This window comes from Narcine bancroftii, chromosome 1 (assembly GCF_036971445.1).
Source record: "Narcine bancroftii isolate sNarBan1 chromosome 1, sNarBan1.hap1, whole genome shotgun sequence".
Lineage (NCBI taxonomy): Eukaryota > Metazoa > Chordata > Chondrichthyes > Torpediniformes > Narcinidae > Narcine > Narcine bancroftii.
Window position 1 is genome coordinate 95433302 of NC_091469.1, and position 23895 is coordinate 95457196.

The 23895-nt window shown below is 41.1% G+C and overlaps 1 long non-coding RNA gene across 1 annotated transcript in view; it reads left to right on the forward strand.

Moving 5' to 3' along the window:
* LOC138761140 (uncharacterized) overlaps positions 1-20349 on the forward strand; it is a 91160-nt gene extending 70811 nt beyond the window's left edge. Inside the window, exons 4-5 of the long non-coding RNA XR_011356139.1 lie at positions 8639-8685; positions 20262-20349. This is a non-coding gene — a long non-coding RNA (uncharacterized lncRNA). The remainder of the gene's footprint in view (positions 1-8638; positions 8686-20261) is intronic.
* Positions 20350-23895: the final 3546 nt, after the last annotated feature.

The window sequence follows — 23895 nt, forward strand, 5'->3', positions numbered from 1 at the left end:
TATGTGAATGACAATAAACTCATTATTTAATGATCAAATTATCAAGAAATTATTAAGGCATTGCTTCATTATGAGCAGGTATGAGTACAGGAATAAAGATGCTTCACTAAAATTATGTTGAGATTGCAAGATTCTACATCTTCATATTGATGATTTTTCAATTTGTGAACATCATTATCAATTCAGATGATCATTGTCCACTGTGATTACAATTCTTAAGGTCATTATGTTTTTTTCCTTTCCACCTTGATATACTTGATATCACTCCTTCCTACTGTAAGGTAAAACATCATGAGATGGGAATGTACAGGGCTGTAACAAGATGTAAATGCATCCTTGTACTTACAAGATAAGAGAGACATTGATGAATTGAGAGGCAGGAAGCTAGCAGGGAAAGGATAGCAACAGTTTTAGTCATTGGACAAGTAATGATATGATGATGTTCTAAGCACATATCCAAGGGTATAAAAAATCACCATTTTGCTGATAACGGCAGAATGCATTCTCCGACTAACATGTTTAGTCGCAAGTGTTACAATCCGGTAATAAAGAACAAAGAACCCTGATTTCGACTCAGCCTGGTGTTTGTCTCACTCATTCATGAACAAAGCAGACCTAACACTACCCAAATCTCCAGCTTTTCATTGTGTGCTCGAGGTTCAAGCATCTGCAGTTTTTGTGATTCATTCAGAGCTAACTGATTAACAGCAAATTCATGAGAAGAATTTCTTTGAGAAGGCTGTTGAAAATCATGCATCCGAGCTTAGAATCACACGAAGTCTGGACCATGGATGACAAATTCTTTGTCTTGAAGCCCACTTATATTAAGCAAAGCAGCATCCAGTTAAGGACACTGAAGAATCAAAGATGAGAAAAGGTTTCTTAAGATTAAATAGTTAATCACAAAAGAAAAAAAAAAGTGACCTGATGATATCCCCTAAATTGAAGCTTACAATTAATAAATTGAGAATCTTCAAATCCCTTCTGAGTTTGAATTCAATGATCTGTTCATTAGATTATGCAGCTTAATTGAAGATTGTATATTAGCAAGTAACTATCCCCACAATGGTAATAATAATAAACATTATAATATGCTTAATGCTGAAGTAGAGATGGAGTGGAGTGTCATTAAAGCATGTCATTTGGTGAGCTGCCTATCTTGGGCAGCTTTCTTCCCACAATTCCCATCCCATTAAAACACATTCATGAAATAGGATCAAAGGAAGCAAGGGGGCAACAATAAAAGTTAGATGATACTGTTTTTTTTTAAATTGTGTTTCTGTCAAAGGACAATGGAATAAGATAATATGGAGGAAGTCCATTTCACCTATCACAGCATTTGAAAGACCTATAATTTTTGCCCCATTCCCTACAGCCCTGTACATTTTCCCATCACAAGCATTTATCCAAAAGTTATTGACAAACCTCCTTTATCAGATGGTGCACTCCATAGCAACTTGCTGTGTAAGGAAAGGTTAAATCTTTCCTTTTGTTCTCTGTCAATTACCTTAAAACTGCCCGACACTTGTGTGAGGTCCCTTCAAGATACTTAAGATTTTGTTGAAACTTCAAGATTACTAATTGCTTTTGCATATCTCAATAAGCTTTACATTGTAATTCAACATTTATGCTTGGTATTTGAGAGAGGGCAAGTTCATTATGTTATTTACTCTCTGGTTTAATTCTCTGACATTACACTTCTGATGTCACGCTGAGTTCCTCCTCAAGGCAGTGGCTCATTGATGAGTACTTTATCTATCAATGTGAAATATCTGGAAGAGAATGAACCAAATTATTCAAAGCCATTTTGTTGAAAGGTTGCTGAGCATGCAATCAATAAGAACTGCAAGAGCATGTGGGCAACTCAAGATGGTATCTGAAAGCAGCTCAGCATTAAGTAAAGGTGTAGATAAGGTGAACGGGCTCAGATAAGTTGAAAGTAACTGTTTTTGATCCCCAGAGTAGGGGAGTACAAAATTTAAAGGAATAACTTTAAGGTGAGAGGAGAAAGATTTAAAAGGGTTCAGAGGAGAATGAGCTGCCAAAGTTAGTGGCCGAGGGAGGGGTATAATTGCAATGTCTGAAAGATATCATACTTGGAAAGGTTTAGAGGAAATAGGCTAAATCCAGGTACATGGGGCCAACTCAGGCAGACTGTCTTGGCAGCTTGGAAGAATTCTTATGTCCTTATGGAATTCTCTGCCCATTGAAGCAGTGAAGACTACCTCAGTAAATATATTTAAGACAAGGTTGGATAGATTTTTACATAGTAGAGGAATTAAGGGATATGGGAAAAGACAGTTAGGTGGAGATGAGCCTAATATCAGATCAGCCATGATCTTATTAAATGGCAGAGCAGGCTATACACCTGTCCCTATTTCTTATGTTCTTACAGAAGCAATATAGGACTCAATGGCTCTAAGCAGCATAGTTGCATTTAAGGGAAACAGGATGAAAAAGTTATACTGACAGAACAAAAAGTAATCATGAGGGAGGACAGAAGGAAGGTTTTAACCCGAAACATCAGCTGCCCATTTTCCTTTCACTGATAAGAGTGGATAGAAACAGCAAAGGATACCAGACAGCTGTGGCAGGGTCTAAATGACATAAACTGCCATAAAATCAAATCCGGTGCAGTAGGAGATGGTAAAGCTTCACTTCAAGATGAACTCAATGCACTCTACACCTGATTTGACCGCAAGTAATGGGAGATTCACCATGTCCCCGAATGATCCTATCCTGTTTGTATCTAAGGATAATATGCGGGTTTCCTTTAGGAGAATGAACTTGAGGAAGGCATCCTCAGTCAGTGTACGTGGCTGAGTGTAAAACCCTGTAGTCAACAACAAACTCAATGAAGGATTCATTTAAGGACTCTTACTGTTACACTTTACTGATTTTGTTTCTCTCTGCATTGCACAGTCAGTTTGTTTACATTTCTTTATTTGTTTACATGTGTACGTTGAGTATAATTTTTTCTTTGCTTTACCAATAAGTGGTGATTCTGCCTTGCCAGCAGGAATAAGAATCTCAGGGTTTTATGTGATGTCATGTATGTGCTCTGACAATATATCTGAAATCTGATGTAGCCTGGCCCTCTGAGTTCCTCCAACTGTGTTTTTTTTTGCTAACTTTAAAGGATTCCGCAAATTGTTGAACTGGCATCAGGGGATAAATAGCCTTTTCTTCCTCCGATGTTTCTGCAAGACCTTCCACTATTTGCATAAAGCTGCAGAAGGGGTAAAGGTGACACACTTATTTCTCCCAGCTCAGCCCTGCATCTCCGCACAGTAGAAATAAAATAGATTCTCACTAACTAGCAAACATTGGTACTCAGCACAAATTTCAGGTTAGGTTTTGCTGATTCTGTTATTTCTAAAATGATGATTGGAGTAAGACAGCACATCTGAACATTTGAATAACTATATGCGATAACATACTTAACTGACCTAAAATATAAACGACTGACTGTGAGTTAGATGATCTCAAGAGGAAATAGCTTGAACAAAGATGGCAATCCTGTAACTCTCAGCACAGTATCCTTCCTACTGATCCCATCTTCTCTGCAAATTTAATTATCCAGTTATTAAAATAATACACTGATTAAGCACCACCTCACCTTATGGTACAAGATCCATTTTGTTAGATGCAGCAACTCGGAAGGAATTTAAATTAAATTGACAATGTGTAAGCTTAAAGAGAGTTAAGAGGGTGAAAATACAAAAGCTGATTATGAACAGTGCTTCAACAATGCTGCAGGGGGGTGTTGGGATCATTTTCCTCATTGTTGTTTGCATTTGATTATCAGGCAAGCACTTCATGAAGGGAATGCAGCTCTCAGGAAGCACTAATCACGATATTTTCCCTGCTGGCACAGGTAATTTCAGGAGTTCTTTGCATCTGCTGAAACTGACCTGCAGCAACTCACATAACCTAGTTAGTTTGAATTGAGTTGCTCTATTGGCACTACCACCAAAATGTAGCAAAATGCTTTGTTTTGTGCATGATTTAGGCTATCCAGCACATGGGCGGCATGGTTAGAGTATGCGTTGGTGCCACGCTATTGCAGAACCAGCTATCCGAATTTGAATCCAGCACTGTCTGTAAGGAGTTAATACATTCTCCCATGTTCACGCGGGTTTCCTCCCACATTCCAAAGACATATAGGGTTGTAGGTTAATTTGGATGAAATTGGATGGCCAGAATCGGCTTCTACCATGCAGAAAATATTGTTTTTTTTAATTTATTTTTAAAGCAGACTGTTCAATAATAGCAAATAAGCAAATAAATAACAAAGTGCAGTTGTGTTAAAATCAGTCAAATAGTGAGCATAAAGCTCCAAAAACATTGTAGTGGCTACGGAGAGCCAACAGTTATAAATAGAGCAAGGACAACATCTTTGCCAGTGAGAGATTCATTTCAGAGTTTGGCAACAGCAGAATATAAACTGTTTATGAATCTGAAGATTTGTGCTTTCAAATGACTGCATCATCTTTCAGATGGATAAGAGAAGAAAATGTGAACGGAGTGAGATGGATCATCCATGATGTGCTGAGTTTTCCCAGCACATTTTGTGGTCAAAGAGATAGTATTTTCTTTAATAAAATTAATGGAAAAAGAGAAGAGAGAGAGAGAGAGATATTTTAAACAAGAGATTTTAAGACCTCGCTCCTGGCAGCTGAGGGTGAAATAGCCAGGTTGATGACGTTAAGAGAATGCCACTAGAGGATAGTAAACTTTTTTTTGTTTCAAGTATTTATTTATCAATCATGATAAATCATACAGTAAAGATACAAACAAGTAAAACATATTACATACATGATTTTTTTACCACTTACAACTACCCCCCCCCCACCCTAACCCGAGAGGAAAGTAAACTTGTTCGGTTCAAAGGGTTAGAGAAGATTCCAGAAACTAGGAGGTGTGAGATCATGGAGGAATTGGAACACAAGGGTAAGAAAATATCTAACTGGGCACTGCTCACTCCATGTGCAAGCAAGGAACAAACAGTGAACAAGCCTTTATGTGAATGCAGACACGAGTTTAGACTACCAGATGGTTAAAATCAGAATGGAAGAACATATTGGATATCCTTAAAATAGTAATGAAAACAATTTATAAATTTAAATGGCTGGTGAATTGATCAATGTAGACATTTGGAGGGATTACAATGTCAATAGTGGCACAGGTACATGGTAAAAGACCCTCATGATTCTGCTCATGCTTGTTCCACTCTGCTTCCTTCAGGCTAAAGATGCAGCAGCTTCAAGTCTGACACCTTGAGGCACAAGAAGAATTTTTCCACAATATTAGGTGCTCCATACCACCACATCCACAGTACAAAAAAGAGCTTGAGAGACTTCAGTAGGGCATGCAGCAGCTAATGGAAGCACAGGGTAACTAACATTTCGCATCTGAGCCCTTCATTTAGGAAATGGGAGAACCCAGGGGAAACCTATGCTGTTAGAAGAAAAACATGAGAAATTCATCCAGAAAGCACCCGAGATCAGGGTTAAACATGGGATTCTGGTACTGTGAGGCAGTAGCTCTACTAAATGCATGACCAAGCCAACTTCATGGTATCAGCACATGGAACTGAGGTCAGGGTGGCATGAAGATTGGGGTAGTTTAGGTTCAGGAGTGGTGAGCAGTTGTATGTTAAAGGAAGAAATTCAAAGGCTTATTGGGAGCCTGGGGAGATCTGTGGATCAGTGCAGTTATCAGAAGGAATGGACATGTATCAATGGGGAAGATAGGAGGATTAAAGGGTTTGAAGGGCCTGGTCCTTGGGGTGGTGGAGGCAGCAGGGTTGGCTAAAAATGATGAAGTTGGGTGAGAGAGTCAAGACCACATGAGGAAGATAATAGGGGATAACCAGTAAGAATCTTAAGCTAAGTATCATTCCAACAGTAAAATTTGATGTTAGAATTATCCTGGGAAAAGTCAATTTGAAATTGACTACTGAGACAATTTAATCCCGTTTTCTCTGCAGATTATTCCAGATAAACCATAGGATCTTGTGTGCAGCCAATGCAAGGATGCAAATTACAAAATCTGCAGATATGATATTAAAAAAGGAATTGCTGACAATACTCGGCCAGTCCTCAAACTGAAATGTTAACACTGCCTGATTTGCTGAGTGTTTCCAGCATTTTCTGTTTCTGATACTAAGGTGACTCATTAGCAAATTTTGCAAAATTTCTTTAAATCTGTGAAATTATCTGGAAAAGGCTGTTAATTGTATCTTCCATCTCCAACTGCATGGTTGAGGTAGTAGCTCCACTAAATGCATGTGACCAGGCTAACTTCAGGGTATCAGCACATGGAACTGAGGCTGGATGTCAGAGTGGCTTGAAAATTGGGGTGGTTTAGGTTCAGGAGTGGTGAGCAGTTGTGTTGCAATGGCTAAAGGAAAAAAGTTGCTGATATGCCCACCAACTCCTAACCTCCCCGACTCATCCTTTTGGACTCTCTACCTCTTTACTCTTTGAAGAATCACCTTAAAACTATGTGGCATGCTAGTAATAATGTTCAATAATTGATCATGTAAAGCCTATGTTTGAAGCACTCAATAATGGAACTTGTTATTGTTGTGTAGTTGGAACGATTAATATGCCTGACAGGGAATATCTTTGAATTTATATCAGGTGTTTATATAACAGATAAAGTAACCCTGGAGAGTTCTAATATTCTCGTGGAAACGTCCAATCTTCACCATTCACACACACACACACACACACACACACACACACACACACACACACACACACACACACACACACACACACACACACACACACACACACACACACACACACACACACACACTCACCTTGTTTTTGTTGTATGTCTTTTTCCGACTTTTTCAAGTTTCTTCTTGGCTACAATTTAAGCTACCTTTAAGCTACAATTCACAAAGTAGAACAAAGAGCAAGGGTTATGGTAGAGGTAAACAAAAAGCCTTTAAGCAGAGCTTCAACCAAAGTTTGTTGCAACATATGGTAGGGAGATAAGATTCCAAGGGAGGATTGAGTTCACTAATCAGTGCAACTTCTGAAGGAACTCATCTCATTCAGTCTTCTTTTGGCTGTCAGCATGTAACTGGACACTTTTGATAAAAGGCAGTGTTTAACCTATATCTTTCAAATTTCCCTGACTCAAATATACTATTTTAAAATTGACATTCCTATTCCCATTATTCCATGCTGTGTCCCATTGCATTCATTATAAATTGTCTGGCAATGACCACAGAACACTGCTCCTCCCCAACCAGTTTAAAAAGGGCTTTGGAGGACCTGCAAAGTGGTTTGAGAGAAGTGGAGATGGAGCTTGATTTTGATTAGATCTTTGAGGCACCAGCAGCCAATAAAAGGAGAAGAAATATAGCTGACAGCCTGACTGTTTTCAGAGTAGAACTGATTGAAGGTGATCACTGGGGCAGAGTTAAGTGCTGGGGCTTTGGCAAGAGGGCTGAGAAGACTTTCAGATAAGGACTGATGAGGTATTTCACCTTTTCAGGCTTTATGTTGCCCAGTGCAGCAAGAATAACAGTCTGGGCAAAGAAATACCCTTCTTCCAGGATGTGAGTTATCAGGAAGTGTTTTAATGTCCCTTGTTACATCTGTGGCAAACTTATCCATCAGCAGATCCTCAGTGAATATTTTAAGAATTGAAAGCGAAATTGGATGAACTCATCTGAGAGGTGGAGAAGGTCATAGGTTGCAGTTATGGTGTTGCAGTCACACCTAAGGTACTGGCTTCAGGAATTATTCCCAATGTTGATTTGGAGATTCTTGGTATCATACACATAAGTGATAACAGCTGACCGTGATTGGCACAATGTCACTCCAAGCTGTTGTCAAGTGGAGAAAAACAACGTTTCAAGGATACTCTTAGCCACAGTAATTAATGAAATCTGAAGATCCAGATGCGCTGGGTGGGTCATGTCTCCAGAATGGAGGACCATCGCCTTCCCAAGATCGTGTTATATGGCGAGCTCTCCACTGGCCACCGTGACAGAGGTGCACCAAAGAAAAGGTACAAGGACTGCCTAAAGAAATCTCTTGGTGCCTGCCACATTGACCACCGCCAGTGGGCTGATATCGCCTCAAACCGTGCATCTTGGCGCCTCACAGTTTGGCGGGCAGCAATCTCCTTTGAAGAAGACCGCAGAGCCCACCTCACTGACAAAAGGCAAAGGAGGAAAAACCCAACACCCAACCCCAACCAACCAATTTTCCCCTGCAGCCGCTGCAACCGTGTCTGCCTGTCCCGCATCGGACTTGTCAGCCACAAACGAGCCTGCAGCTGACGTGAACTTTTTACCCCCTCCATAAATCTTCGTCCGCGAAGCCAAGCCAAAGAAGTCATCACCACTCAAAGTGCAGAAAGATCATTTAGATTCTAAATTTTAGAACAAGACTGACCAACCACCTTTAGACCTGTCACTGAAAGTATGCGACAGAAAGTGCCACATCCTAGATAGGTATTGATTTTGCAATCATGCATTTGCTGGATTACTCTTGTATAAAGCTGGGACAGAAGTGAAGGGTTGAACAGACTCCTTGTTAATGTGAACAATGGAACTCCTGACACTGATACAAGCAGAAATGATGTCAACAGCTATGTTTTCTTTCAGGTGCTGTAGAATGATCAACTTTGCACAAACATATGAGAATTCATCTGGTGAGTTAGAAAGTATGATTTATCCTTGCAAATCAAAATGCATCTTCCTTTCATTATCGTTTAAGAAAATTATTGAGTAGCATGACTAGTTGCTTAGACCTCTCTCAAACAGACCTTGAGAGAGTGATAATTCAATTATAAATGTTAATTTAATTTAACTTCTTAACTATTCCATAAATAGTCAACTGTTTGTAGAAATGCTTTTCTTAATCTTTTTTTGTTGTAACATGGCAAAACAATCAGATGAAATTCAATCACTTTGTTCTTTGTAATTAAATTCTGAATAACTTCTAAATGTCATTAGTCACTGTGACAAGTTTTCTTTTTCCCATATCTTGAAATTATAATGCTGCAGCTTTGAGTCGAGTTAAGGTCTTCTGAAGTCACAGTTGAACATAACCACGTGTGTCAAAGTGGCAGTGGTCCAAGATTTGGCACTGCGTCATTGACGACCATGTATTCTTCTAACATAGGACCAGAGTGCCCAGCTATTTCAGAGGAAACACCAAACAATCTGCATTTTGAGGTCCTTGGATCCGTGCAGAACTCTGAACAAAATGTTTAGGTACAAATGGATTAATGAAGGACTTTATTTTACATGTTTTTGAAATGGGTACTAACCAATACTCTCTCATTTTGTGGCTCTCAGAAAATATCACCTTGAAACTCTCAACTAGAACAGGACCATATCTGCCATTTGCATTGAACTGGGATTCACTGGTAGGGTGTTGTGCTAATGACTGGTTCCGCCTCCTGGCTCCGCACAATCTGCCTACATATAACCCTGGTTTCCAACCTAAACCCAGAACCCTTCTGAAGACTACTGTGAAACCCTACCATCAGTTATAAGCTATTAAAAACATTTGTTCTCCTTCCAGTCATGAGAGCTTTTATTCATGCTACAGTTTTATTAGCTTATTCCTTAATGATGGAAGCGCAACTCAAGCCAGGTATGCTACTGATAGATGCTCCAACCCTGATGCAGCTGAGGAGTTCACATACTGGCTAGACTGCTTCCAGGCCTACCTGAATGTGACCAGAGACGTTGTCCACTCAAGAGGTCCGCACTCATTTTGAGGGTAGGAATAAAAGGATATGCAGTCATCAGGGACTGCTCTATGTATGACGCTGCTATCAAGGCATTGAAGGCTAGGTACCTGAAGTCACAGAATGAGGTTCTAGTGAGGTAATGACTCACTTTACGTCACCAGTGGCCAGAAGAAACCATCGATGACTACCTGCTGAATCTGTGGATGCTTGCCAAGAAGTGCAGGTGCAAAATGGCTACGGGCCACATTTATGAGGAAGAACAGATTGGGGACACTCTTGTCGCAGGGATCCGCTTGAGGTACATGAGGCAGTGACTGCTCGGGTCGGGAAGGAAGGACCTGGCTAGCCAAATCACCGGAACAGGCCAAGCTCAAGAACAACAACCTCGAACCCAGTGAGTTTGCCCACCCAGGTGAGCTCTTCCAAGAACTGGCTGCTCCCGCTACCCCTGCCCTACTGGCTGCTGCTTTCCATGCCAGGAAGTGTTTTTTTCTGTGACAAGAGCCAACATTCCTGATCTTATTGGCCGGAAACGGTCTCAGTGTGTTCCAGCTTGGCAAGAAAGGATATTGGGCGAGGTTTTGCCATGCGTGGGGAAGCCCAGAGAAGTTCGCAGCCTGCACCACTCCCGGATCCAATTCCATCCCCTAGCCATCTAGCCTGAATTCACCTGAACCCGCTTGCTGCACGATAGGCTGATGGAGGGTGGCTGTAAAGAAATGGTGCAAAAAGGCTTGGCTATGATCCAAATTAAAACTTGGCACGATCATCGTCGGAGGAAGGAGGGCAGCTATCTTGCCACACCACGAGATCAACAACATCTTTCTCATACAGGGCAACCCAGGACGGTGGGGGCAATTCAAGTGAGGAGTATGGAGTCTCCAGGGACCTAGCCTAGATCAGGACAGACCTTACCAGCTCAGCAACTCTATAGTGACTGTGAAGGTAAACAGACAAATGCCTAATCGATACGGGTTCTACTAAAAGCTTCATAGACTCACAGACTGTGTAAAAATAAAACCTGAAGATGTATCCTTCTAATTACCACATATTTATCATGTTACATTCACATTCTAAGCGTGTTCAATAACATTGCATAGTATATCTGTCATTTGAAGGTGGGGAATTCTCTAAATTTTGCTTGCATATTCATGATGACCTGTGTGCTCTGGTGTTGTTGGGTCTGGACTTCCTGTGTCTCTTTAAAAGCGTGACCTTGGAGTATTCTGGTCCCTGTAATGGTTTGGAACAGAGGGCCCCTAAAATCAGAACCCTCATGCAGCCTCTCCACACTGAATATCGACCCTCCCTCCTCTCTTTCAGAATATGTCCCCAGACTGCAAGCCCTTTGCTACAAAGAGCAGGAGATACAGTGCAGCAGACCACGAGTTTATAAAGTCAGAGACTCAACATCTGCTGGATGAATGTACCATGGAACCTAGCACCAGCCTGTGGAGAGTGCAATGGTAGTGGTAAAGGGGGAAAACAAGTCCAGACTAGTAATTGACTAAAACTAAACCATTAATCGATACACACTCCTGGATGCATACCCCCTCCCTCATATTTCAGACATGGTAAATGATATCATGCAATATCGGGTCTATTCCACCATCGACCTGAAAGCTGCCTATCACCAGCTGCCAATCCATTCCGAGGATCATCTATATACGGCATTTGAGGCTAACAGTCATCTCTATCAATTCCAGAGTGTCCCTTTCTATATTACTAACGGGGTTTCTATCTTCCAGAGGCAGATGGACAGAATAGTGGACGAGTATGGGTTGAAGGCTACCTTCCCCTACCTCAATAATGTCACCATCTATAGCCTCATCTTGGAAGACTATGGCGCCAACCTCCAGAATTTTCTCCACATAGTAAAAGCCCTGAATCTCACTTATAACTCTGAGAAATGCGTGTTCAAGATTAAACGTCTGGCTACCCTTAGCTATGTGGTGGAGAATGGCATAATTAGCCTCAATCCCAATAGGATGCGCCCGCTGTTAGAGCTCCCCATCCCCAGGAGCACAAAGGCTTCGAGGCGATACCTGGGTTTTTTCTCATATTACACCCAGTGAATTCTTCAATATGCTGATAAGGTTTGCCCACTCTTAAAAGTCACTAATTTCCCTCTCTTCCCTCTCTTCCCTCTCTTCCCTCTCTTAAAAGCCCAAAAGGATTTTAACTACCTCTGGAATGACATTGCAAAAGCTGCCATGCATGCGGTGGATGAGAATGTACTTTTCCAAGTAGAAAGCGATGCTTCAGACATAGTCCTGGCTGCTACCCTCAATCAGGTGGGCAGGCCGGTTACATTATTTTTGTGGACATTACAAGGCCATGAGCTCTGGAATCCATCAGTGGAAAAGAAAGCTCAAGCCATTGTAGAAGCCGCGAGGCACTGGAGACATTACCTGGCTGATAGAAGATTTACACTCCTTACTGACCAATGGCTCGATCACATTCATACTTAATAATGTCAGGAGGGGAAAATATAAGATTGACAAGATTGCTAGGTGGAGGATTGAACGCTTCACGTACAATTATGACATTGTCTATCGGGTAGGAGCCCTTAATGACCCTCCAGATAACTTATCCAGAGGAAGCTGTGTCTCTGCACACACTGGCCAACAGCCGTCTATGCATAATGAACTCTGCGATCTAGGGGTCACCCGCATGGCTCATTTTGTCAAGGCGCACAATCTGCCCTACTCCATGGAAGACAGGGAAATGACCAGGTCATCCGCACTTCTACCGCCCCACAAAGGCATACCTGATCAAGTCATTCAGGCCCTTCGAATGACTCAGTGTTGATTTTAAGGAACTTCTCCCCTCCACGAATGGGAACATTCTTCCTCTCTATCACTGATGAGTGCTCCCACTTCCCATTCACCATTCCATTCCCAGACACGTCCACCACGTTGGTTATGAAGGCCCTATACTCCATTTTCCCTCTGTTCGGGTATCCCAGTTTTATTCATAGCAACCGGGGCTCATTCTTTCTGAGCCTCATCCAGCAGGACTACTAGCTACAAACCCCAGGGGAATGGAAAGGTTGAAAAGGAGAATGCCACAGTTTAGAAGGCTATCAAACTGGTCCTGAATTCAAAAGGCCTTCCAGACTCACACAGGAAGGATGTCTTCCCCATGGCACTCCACTCCATCTGGTCGCTACTATGTATGAGCTCCTATTCACTTTTAAAAGAAGATTGGCACCGGGAACTATACTCCTAGTCTGACTCACTACTCCTGATCCAGTCCTTCTTAGGAAATGTGAAGAAAAGCAAGACCGACTCCCTGGTGGAAAGAGTGAAACTGCTCCATGCCAATCCCACGTATGCCTATGTGGAGTACCCAGTTGGCAGGGAGGACACTGTCTCCATCAGTGACCTGGCACCCACTGGAACAGAGGGTCCATTGCATCAGATGCCCTGCGAGCCACGGAGCACATTCTCACCGTCCCCAGTCAGGGCCTCGGGGGATCTGGTTCAGGAGGAAAAGGCACCCCACTCCATTGTCGAACCGGAGACCCAGCCCACCTCTCTTCCATCACAAGGGGACCAGGAGACCCAAGCTCCCCAGTGCTAAGGTGCTCCACCAGGATCTCCAGACCCCCAGGATCACTAAAATTTGTAAATTTGTAAATAACTGTATATTTTTGTTACCACTTATTTTTGAACCAATGTTCTCTGTCTTCATTCACAGACCATAAATTCTACAGGAAGGAGTGAATTCAGTGAAATGGGATTCACTGGTAGTGTGTTGTGCTGATGGCTGATCCCAACTCCCAGCTCCACCCCCATCTGCCCACATATTACCCTGGTTTCCCGCTTAAACCCAGAACCCTTCTGAAGACTACTGTGAAACCCTACCCATAGTTATAAGCTAATAAAAGCTTTTGTTCTCCCTCTAGTCATGAGAGCTTTTATTCACACTGCACCATGATGCCAAAATCACTGTTGACATCACTTTCCTGCAGTGGATAACTTGTACATGGAGAACACCATATTCATCCTCTATTGTTACACAAGGAAGTTCATTGATTTCTTTTACTTTAAGGTTGAGTATGTTTCATTCACTGCAATCTTCATGTGGAGTTAAAATCAAAATCAAGGTTCAGATTAAGTGTCAATACATTGCATCACATTTACTGTAACTCTCATATTCATTTTTCTTGTGGGCCATGCAGAATTTCTACTTATCTATACTGCAAAATACTTAAGAAAATATATGTTCTCAAAAAATATACATGTAAACAAAGAAAAAGTGCAAACAAACAGTGCAATACAGAAAATGAATGTTCAATAATAAATAATGTACCAAGTAAGAGTCCTTACATGAGATTCTGATCTCTGATTGAGTTTGTTGTTGAGGAGGGGTAGCAACTGTTCTTGAACCTGATAATGTGAATCTGTGGCACCCATACCTCTTTCCTGATGGCAGCAGCGAGAACAGTGTGTGTGCTGGGTGGTGTAAATCCTTGATGATTGCTACTACCTCTGACGGCAGCGTTCCGTCTAAATTTTCTTGATGGTGGGGAGAGTTTGCCTGTGATATACTGAGCTGTGTCCACCACCTTTCCACTCACGTATTGGTGCTCCAGATGGTGATGCAGCCAGTCAGCACACATTCCACTACACATTTGTCAAAGTTTGCCAATGTTTTTAATGTCATACCAAACCGCCACAAACCCTGAGAAAGTAGAGGTGTTGTCGTGCTTTCTTCATGATGACATTTGTGTTCAGGATGCAGGAAAGGCATTGATTTCATCTGAGAGTAAAGCTTTGCTGCCTCCTACTGCACTGGATTTGGTTTTATTGCAGGTTATGTAATTTTGGTCCTGACACAGCTGCCAAGTACCCTTTGTTGTTTGTATTCTCATTCAGAATCTCCATTTTGCCTAGGAGATTACTTTTCATGGTTCATACCTGCTCCTTGTGTAGTGGTCTTTCCGTGGGAAAGTACATTTCCCATTGCTTTGGCTGACTAACTAATGTTGAATCAGTGATTCCATAACTTTAATGAAAGGTTCAGGCCTGAAACATTGGTTATGTTTTGGTTCCTATGGATGCTGCATGACCTGTTAAGTTTCTCCAGCACTTTTGGTTATAGTACAGTGAGTCCAGTGCCTGGATCACATGAGTAATACAATCATAATCAGGGTGGGACTGACTTACGCTAGATAACCATACCATCATGAAGGCCAAGTTCCATTTAGAAGGAGAAAGGCGATCTAAACCCTGCCTCTCGGCCTGGGCTTCTGAAACCAATCCATTCAGCATTTCACAGTGAGATTACAGCACAGAAACGAGCCCTTCAACTCCATATTAACCAACCACCCATTTTCAGTAATCCTCTATTAATCTCATCAACTCTCTCCTTCACCCCCAGATTCTACCATTCATTCATTCGGGGCAATTACAGTTGCAAATTCCCCCAATGATTTTATCAGCTCCACCTCCTTAATCCTATTTTTAAAGATGTCCTTAATTTCCCCAACAGTTCTTACCAGGCTTTTTCCTGTAGCTCTCAGTTCATTCAGCCAGAATGTAAAGTCATCCGGAGGTTGACCAGCAGCTTGGTGATCTAACAACAGCACTGGGTCATATACTATCGCATAAACTTCTAACGTAGGATGGCTTAGTAGAGTGTGACCACAGGGAAGTGGTGAAGGCTGACATCTAAATGAGCAAAACCATTGAGTTAATGATTGGGTATAAGTGAAAATGTCTTCAACCTCACTTTCACTTTATTCTTTTACCATCAGTTTTTCAGGTGGAAATGTAGGATTTCTTTTCATCTGCAAACATAAAGAGGTGTCTGATCATTGAGTGTTGCTGACTTGGCCACTTTACTAATATAAAAACATTCCTTATTCTCTGGCCAAATTCTTTTATCTGAGGCTCATATATTTCCTTGTGCCATCAGCTCATTAAATCTGTGCCAGCTCTCAGAAGCATCCAATTAATCCCATCTCCCACTTATTCCTGCACAGTGTAGACTTCTCAACACCAGAGAGACTACACGTAGACTGGGAGGCCACTTCATTAAGCATCTTTGCTCTGTCCGCCTCAATGACAGGGACCTCCCAGTGGCCAACAATTTCAATTCTGTGTCCCACTACTGCTCTAATATATCTGTCCATGGCCTCATGTGCTGTCAAACCAAGACTGTAAAGGAAAAGAGCAACACTTAATTTTCTGTCCGAGGACTCTCCAACTGGATGGCATTAACATGAACTTCTCTGCGTCCTGCTAGCTCCCTTTCCTCCCCATCCCTCTGTCCTCTTTCCTCTAGCTCTCCACCCTCCTCTGTCTCCATTTACAGACCCACTATCCCTGCCCCCTCCAGCCCTGGTTTGCTCGTGTGCACTCCCTCCCTGATCTACCTATTACCTCCTGCCTATGGGACTGTGCTCCTCCCCATGCCCCTCCCACCCCCCAACCATTTTGTTTGGCTGCATGCCTACATTTTGCTCATACCTTGATGAAAGACTCAAGCTTGTATTGTTGATTATTTATCTTTATCTTTGCTATATAATGTAAATTAGGTGCAATAAATCCCTGTTCCTGAACTAAATCCAAAATTTGGTTTCATAAATTTAGGAGTTTCCAAAAGGAAATGGAAGGAAACTGTTTTCCTATCCATTTAAGCACATGGTTCATTTTGCACAGTTGTGACTTGGACCTAAATTGCATCACGCTTAGATTAAAATAAATCCTTGTGTTGTGTGCTTTGAAAGACTCATTGAATAAGTTTTGACAGTCTATATTCAGATCCCTCTGGGCAAAATCCTCTTTATAAAAAACTTTTCCAACTTTGAGACTAATTACCAGCTTGGAGAGAATATTTCTGTCAATCTAGTGCTGGAAGTTTATGTTTAAAACTTGGCACAAAATAAAAATGCAATCTTGCATAACTGAAGAAAATGGTAGCATACTATTCTATCTTTAACATTACTGAATAAATAATACATTTTTTTTGCATTGTACTGGATATCATAAATGCAATGAGTTTAAATTGAAATTGAAATCGAAGTCTTTCCTGTGAGAAGGAACTTGGCAACAAATTGTGAAAATTAAATTGCATAATTAAAGCAGTAAGATCTCAAGATTCCAAGTTGAGAGAGTGATAGTACTTTTAAAATTACTATTGCCAACATAAGATATAAAAAAAGTTCTCTATCACATCTCCACCTCACTTGAACTTCTGTATTGCTCCTGCAAAGATTTAATTTCACCCAGATCCATGAGAGTAGGAACTGGAGACTGCAAGTAACACTTTGCCTTTCCTCAATCTCCCTGTCTACCTCTTGGAAGACAAACTCTCAATGGACATCTTCTATAAACTCACCAACTTCCACAGCTACCTCAACTACACCTCTTCCCATGCTGTCCCCTGTAAGGATTTCATTTCATTCTCACAATTCCTTTGTCTCCATTGCATCTGCACCCAGGTTGAGGATTTCCAAGCCAAATCATCAGAGATTCCCTCCCTCTCCAAACAACATGGTTTTCCCTCTACCACCATCAACTCAGCACTCATTTGCATATCCTCCATTACCCTCACATCTGCCCTGGCCCATTCCGCCCCCACGCACAACAAAGACAGGATTCCTCTTGTCCTCCCCTACTATCTCACTAGCATCTGCATTCAACACATCCATTTCTGCCACATACTATGTGATCCCACCACTAGACACATATTCCCCTCTCCTCCCCTCTTTGCCTTCCACAGGGACCAATTCCTTCATGACCCTCGTCCACTCCTCCCTCACCACCAATCGTCACCTTGGGACCTACTCTTGTAACCACAGGAGATCATCCACTTCCATCCACACCTCCTCCATCACCACGATTCACAGCCCCAAACAGTCCATCCAAGTGAAGCAACATTTCACTTGTGAATGTACATGGGTCATCAACTGCATCCACTGCTCTCGTTGTGGTCTCCACTACATCGGAGAGACTGGATGCAGACTGGAAGATCACTTTGTTGAGGACCTTGGCTCTGTTCGCTGTAATACCAAGCATCTCGCAGTGGCCACCCATTTCAATTTCCATCCCATTCCTTGTTGACATGTCTGTCAATAATCTCATGCACTGCCAGACTGAGACCACCTGCAAATTGGTGGAAAAAATATCTAATCATCCGTCTGGGCACCCTCCAATAAGATGGCATTAATATCGAGTTCTCTGGCTTTTTTAACCACTCCCCCACTTCTTCTCCTATTGCCGTTCCCTATCTCTGTCTTTCCATTCTGTCTCCCTTCGCTCAAACATGGTAAATTTTTATTATGTCCCTTATCATATTCAACTAACACCTTGTGTTGATTTGGATTCCTCCACAACAAGCATTGTCTGAATTATAACCATATAACCATATAACAATTACAGCATGGGAACAAGCCATTTTGGCCCTTCTAGTCTGCACAGAACTAAGTACTCTCCTCTAGTCCCACCTACCTGCATGTTACCCATAACCCTCCATCCCCCTCCCATCCATATACGTATCCAATTTTTCTTTAAATGACAAAATTGACCCTGCCACCACTACTTCTCCCAGAAGCTCATTCCACACAGCCATCACTCTCTGAGTAAAGAAGTTCCCCCTCATGTTACTTTTGCCGCTTAACTCTTAACTCATTATCTCTTGTTTCAATCTCTCCTACTCTCAATGGAAAAAGCCTATCCACATCAACTCTATCTATCCCTCTCATAATCTTAAATACCTCTATCAAATTCCCTCTCAACCTTCTACACTTGAAATACCTAATTTGCTTAATCTTTCTTTGTAATCTAGATTCTGAAACCCAGGTAACATTTTCGTAAATCTTCTCTGCACCCCCTCTACCTTGTTGATATCCTTCTTATAATTTGGTGACCAGAACTGCACACAGTACTCTAAATCCGGCCTCAACAATGCCTTGAGCAGTCTGAACATCATTTCCCAGCTCCTGTATTCTACGCATTGATTTATAAAGGCCACCATACCAAAAGCCTATCCACATGAGATTCCACCCTATCCACAAGAGATTCTACCTTCAGGAAATGATGCACCATTTTTCCTACATATTTCTGCTCCTCTGCATTCCTCAATGCCCTCCCATTTACTATGTATGTCCTGTTTTGAATATTTCTAACAAAATGAAGCATTTCACACTTATCAACATTAAACTCCATCTGCCATCTTTCAGCCCACTCTTCTAAACAGTCCAAATCTCTCTGCAATCTTTGAAAACCTTCTTCATTATCCACAATTCTACCCATTTTAGATTCATCCACATATTTACCAATCCAATTTACCACTCCATCATCCAAATCATTAATGTATATGACATAAAGCAAAGGACCCAATACAGATCCCTGAGGCACACTGCTTGTCACCGGCCTCTGGCCTGACAAGCAGTTATCCACTATGACTCTCTGGCATTTCCTTTCCGGCCATTGTTGAATCCATTTGACTAACTCAAAGTTAATACCTAACGGCTGAACCTTCCTAACTAACATTCCATGTGGAACCTTATCGAAGGCCTTACTGGTCCATTAAGACAACATGCACTGCTCTACCCTCATCAACATTCCTAGTCACCTCTTCAAAAAATTCAACAAGATTGGTCAAACATGACCTTCAACTCACAAATCCGTGTTGAGTGTTCCTGATCTGATCCTGTCTCTCCAGATACTTATATATATACTATCTCTAAGAACGCTTTCCATTAATTTACCTACCACAGATGTCAAACTTACAGGCTGATAATTGCTAGGCTTGCCTCTCAAACCCTTTTTAAACAAAGGAACCACACGTGCAATGCACCAATCCTCCGGCACTATCCCCGTCTCTAATGATATTTAAAAAGCCACTGTCAGAGCCTCTGCTATTTCCTCATTAACTTTTCTCAAGGTCCTGGGGAAAATTCTGAGATTTTCAGAGATTTTCTGCTTTTGGCTTATTCTTTGAAAAAGGGCTTAGGCTTAGGCCAGAAATGTTGGCAATATATCTTTGTCTACTATAGATCGGCTAAGTTCTTCCAGGATAAAAGTGTGCTTTTATTTAAACTTATTCAAAACATATTTTGAAGGATATTCTGGCTTAAGCCAGTAGTGTCCTGCCTCTAGCACTTAATTTGTGTGTCCTACATTTAGACCCCCATTTCTCATTCTCTTTTGCACAATCAGACCCTCCTTAATTTCCAGTTTGGTGATCAAGCTTTAGTTCAGCTCTCCTAATATTTCTTTTAATGGTTTAGGCATGACTCTTGTCTGATTATACCTTGACATTTCTCAAGTTGATTTCATAGGACAACAAATGTTTTCAAAAGGTTTGCTTCCTGAAAAAAAACTGGGGAATATAATAGTCAACTTCAAGCTGAACACAAAAGATAATTTCAGGTTTTCTGTAAGTTGGAAAAACATTAAATAAACTGTTATTGAATCTAGCATGTTTAATCGCATAATGATCCTGACACATTGTGTTAGTTCAACTGACATTAAAAAAAAATTGAGCCACTGATTTTCATTTGTACGCAGCATTGAATGCCTTTCCTGTCAGTGTCCAACAATAGAGGCTAGCATTGACGGATTCCAGCTGCCTTGATACCTCTTTTCTATGGTCGCAATGTCCTGGTGAAACCTTTCACTATGTTCGTCAGTGACTCCACCAAGATCAGCAGGGAAGACGTCCAAGTGCAGGTGATGCATTTCATGGTTTTGTATCCTTGAAGCATGTTAAAAATATAATGGGAAAACACAAAAATATGCTGTCCCTAAAAGAACTGTATGTGATAGGAAATTTTTAAGGTGATTTTCGTGATCAGCAGCTCAAAATCCATAAAATACACCCAAAAGTGTTCATGTCCATTTTAACATTAAATAAAACATTTTGTAAATGTTGGAGATCTACAAAAGAAAACCCATCTGAAAACATTGGAAGCAGATAACTGTTGAGGTAGAGAAAGGATTATTAAAATGTGCCTTTGGCAAGTTGACAAAAAAATTACTGAGCAGCATTTATAAACAAGGAGTGAGAAAAGATGGACTGTTAATTTAAAGAATAAAGTGTGGCACAGTTATCACAACGTATTGCAGCGCCAGCAGCCCAGGTTCATACGATCTCTCTGTTTCTGCGTGGATTTCCTCCAGGTGCTGCGGCTTCCTCCCAGCCTCCAAAAACACTCAGGGTTTGTAGGTTAATTGATGTATTTGAACACCACGGGCTTGTGGGCTGCAGCGGTCTGTTTGTCTAAATTGAGAGAACAAAAGATGATTAAATAGTAAATGTAAGTTAATATTAGGCATCAGATAACTCAAAGACTGACATTTACATCATGTGATCATTAGACACAGCAATTCCTGAACGATGGGTTAAAGTAGTTTGCACCAAGCATTGCACACCAAAAACATTATATCTCAAACCAATCAAGTGAATCAGGAATGAATAGGTGTGCTTTGTATTCGTTGGTTTGTTGGTATATTCGCCGACTGCTTAACATGTACAAAATTTTGCACAGGTACTCCAGTGAGAGGCTTCTTATGGCATTCTGACTTGATCGTCATACAAAGGTGTTTAGACAGCCAGTGGTGTCACAATCCTAGGCTGAATTGCTGTCAAACAGCTTGGTTGTTTGTGAGTGGCTCTGACATTCAAGAATGTTCAGAAACAATAACAAAACATGCTCAGTGTAAAAACACAATGCTGGAGAAACTCAGCAGGGCAAACAGTGTATTTTATATGGTAAAGATGAAGATACACAACTGATGTTTCAGGCTTGAGCCCTTCATCAAGGTATGAGCAAAGTGTAGGCATGCACTCAAACAAAATGGTGGGGCAGGGAGAGGAGGGAGTTTCTCCAGCATTGCATTTTAGCTTCAATCCCAGTGTCTTCAGACTTTTGGGTTTTACACATGCTTTTTGTAAAGAAAGGTTAACATTAACCAGATAATTGAAAAAGTTTAAGGCAGTTAACAAAATGTAAAATAGGTCATTAAAAAAAAAGATACGTTACTTGAAACTTGCCTATTTCCATTCAAATGAGTGCAATTGGAGTAAATGGCAGAATGTTGTCAGTCATTTGGTCACGTTTGATGCTAGTGCAGTCAGAGAACCATTTATGTGGACTGCTCAGGATATCTGGGGTTACCACATTCACTTGGAACCATCAAAGCTTTCGAGGGTTATGCCGGAAAGCATCAGCAATTGGACATAAACTACATGGTTGACAGTTCTGCCTGTACTCCCTTCCACACTTCAGTCCTGTAACTTGGAGCTGAGATGAAACATTAACTTGAATATGAGCCAAAAGCTGACAAATGAAATCTCCCATCCACAATGGATTTTGACCCAGAGATGAAAGATTATAACAATATTCTAATGTATGATTCATAGAAATTGCAGGCATTGAAAGTCTTCCTAATAATTAGAACTACACAGAGACATGAACATCCAATCTTTAATTCATTGTGGAAGTTATGGGAATAGTTTTGTTAATAATTAAAAATTCAAAGCTGGCGAGACGGAAAAGTTAGATTGGAAAAATGTGGAAGGGTATTGAAAGGGAACATTTAACAACAAGAAAAATAAAACCTCAAGATGTAACTGAGGAAATATGGGTACATTGGACACCTATTTCAATTCCCTGTCCAATTCCCTTGCCAATATTGGTCTCATGCACTGCCAGACTGAGGCTACCCAGAAATTGGAGGAGCAACACCTCATCTTTCATCTGGACACTTTCCAACCAGATGGCATTAACATCGACTTCTCAGGTTTCTGTTAACCCCAACCCCTCCTCCACCCTTTTCTTCTTCCCCCTGTCACCTTTCCCTTATCTCTCTGTCTTCCCTTTCCCCTCTGTCTCCTTTCACAGAGCCTAAATCAATTCTCATCTTTCCTATTACATTTCCAATTAACATTTTTTTTCTATTGGTCTTTACTCCCCCTTCCCCCATTCTTTCCCCTTTCTCCCCCAGTCTTTTAATTCAGACGCTTGCCACCTTTTTGTTTTTACATTGAAGAAGGGATCAGGCCCAAAATGTCAGAAATATACCTTTACCGCCGATAGATGCTGTGAGAAAGACTGAGTTCCTCCAGCATCCCTGTGTGTTTACTACATTTTTTTTCTCTCATTTGGCTGAAACTTTGAAAAAGTAGCGACTGAGATCAGAACAATGAGGCCATCAGAAAGCAAAAATTATAATTGTATGTGCTATCTGTGGGATTCAGAAAGTTGTCTCCGTGTCAAGGTGTTTAAAAGTTTGTAATAGCTTATGGTAATTTTAAAAAAAAACTTGTTTAAGGCCAATTATGGGAATTGCTGGCAGAATTGCTTCAGGATAAAAACTATTCACTCATTTAAGACAAATTCTCTAACTAAACAGCTGAAGTTACTTTTCACTCTGCTCTGTTCTTATTTTGACAAAATGATGTAAATATGGTTTCTGTCTGCAGTTTTTCTACACAAAGTAAAAGCAGATCATTAAAACATTATCGAGTGAATAAAAAATGCTGCATATCCAATTAGTATTAAAATAATAATAGATCTATGGATAATTTCTATTAATGCTTGCTCGATGACTTTCCTTTCAATTTATTTCCAAATAGCAGCCTGCTGGTCTATTTCTGTGTTAGGTAAACTTGTTCCCAAGTTCTGAAGCTGAAAGAAGACCTTTTGGGAATTACTTCTGTCACTCAAACTTCTCACTGCAAAACTCTTTTCCAAGTTGCAAGGTTTATATGCGCGCAAGGATAAGATTCTGTAGATTGTACAATCATTCAAAATAATGCTTTCATGTCACAACATTCCTTTCAATCTTGTCACCCTTAACAGGAACTATTCCTGTCAATAAAAATATCCCTTGTGTTTACATCATGTCATATCTCCCCATTGTCTTTTTATTACTGCAGCTAATGCGGAGACCCAGCATTCCCCGTGTGGTCTATCTGTCCAGTCCAACTGCCATTGGCTCTGTATAGGCTTTAAATGGCCTGTTAAAGGAGCTGACTTTTCTTTTCAAATCCTGTGACTGTGGGGTTTGAGCCCAAGATGTTGGCACCTATGTTCGGCAGTGGTCTCAAGGGGTTGCAGACTCCAGGGAAGCAGAGGACTGGTGCAGGGCACCATAAATTGAGGACATCTTCCCCCCCCACCCCACCGCGTGAGAAGGA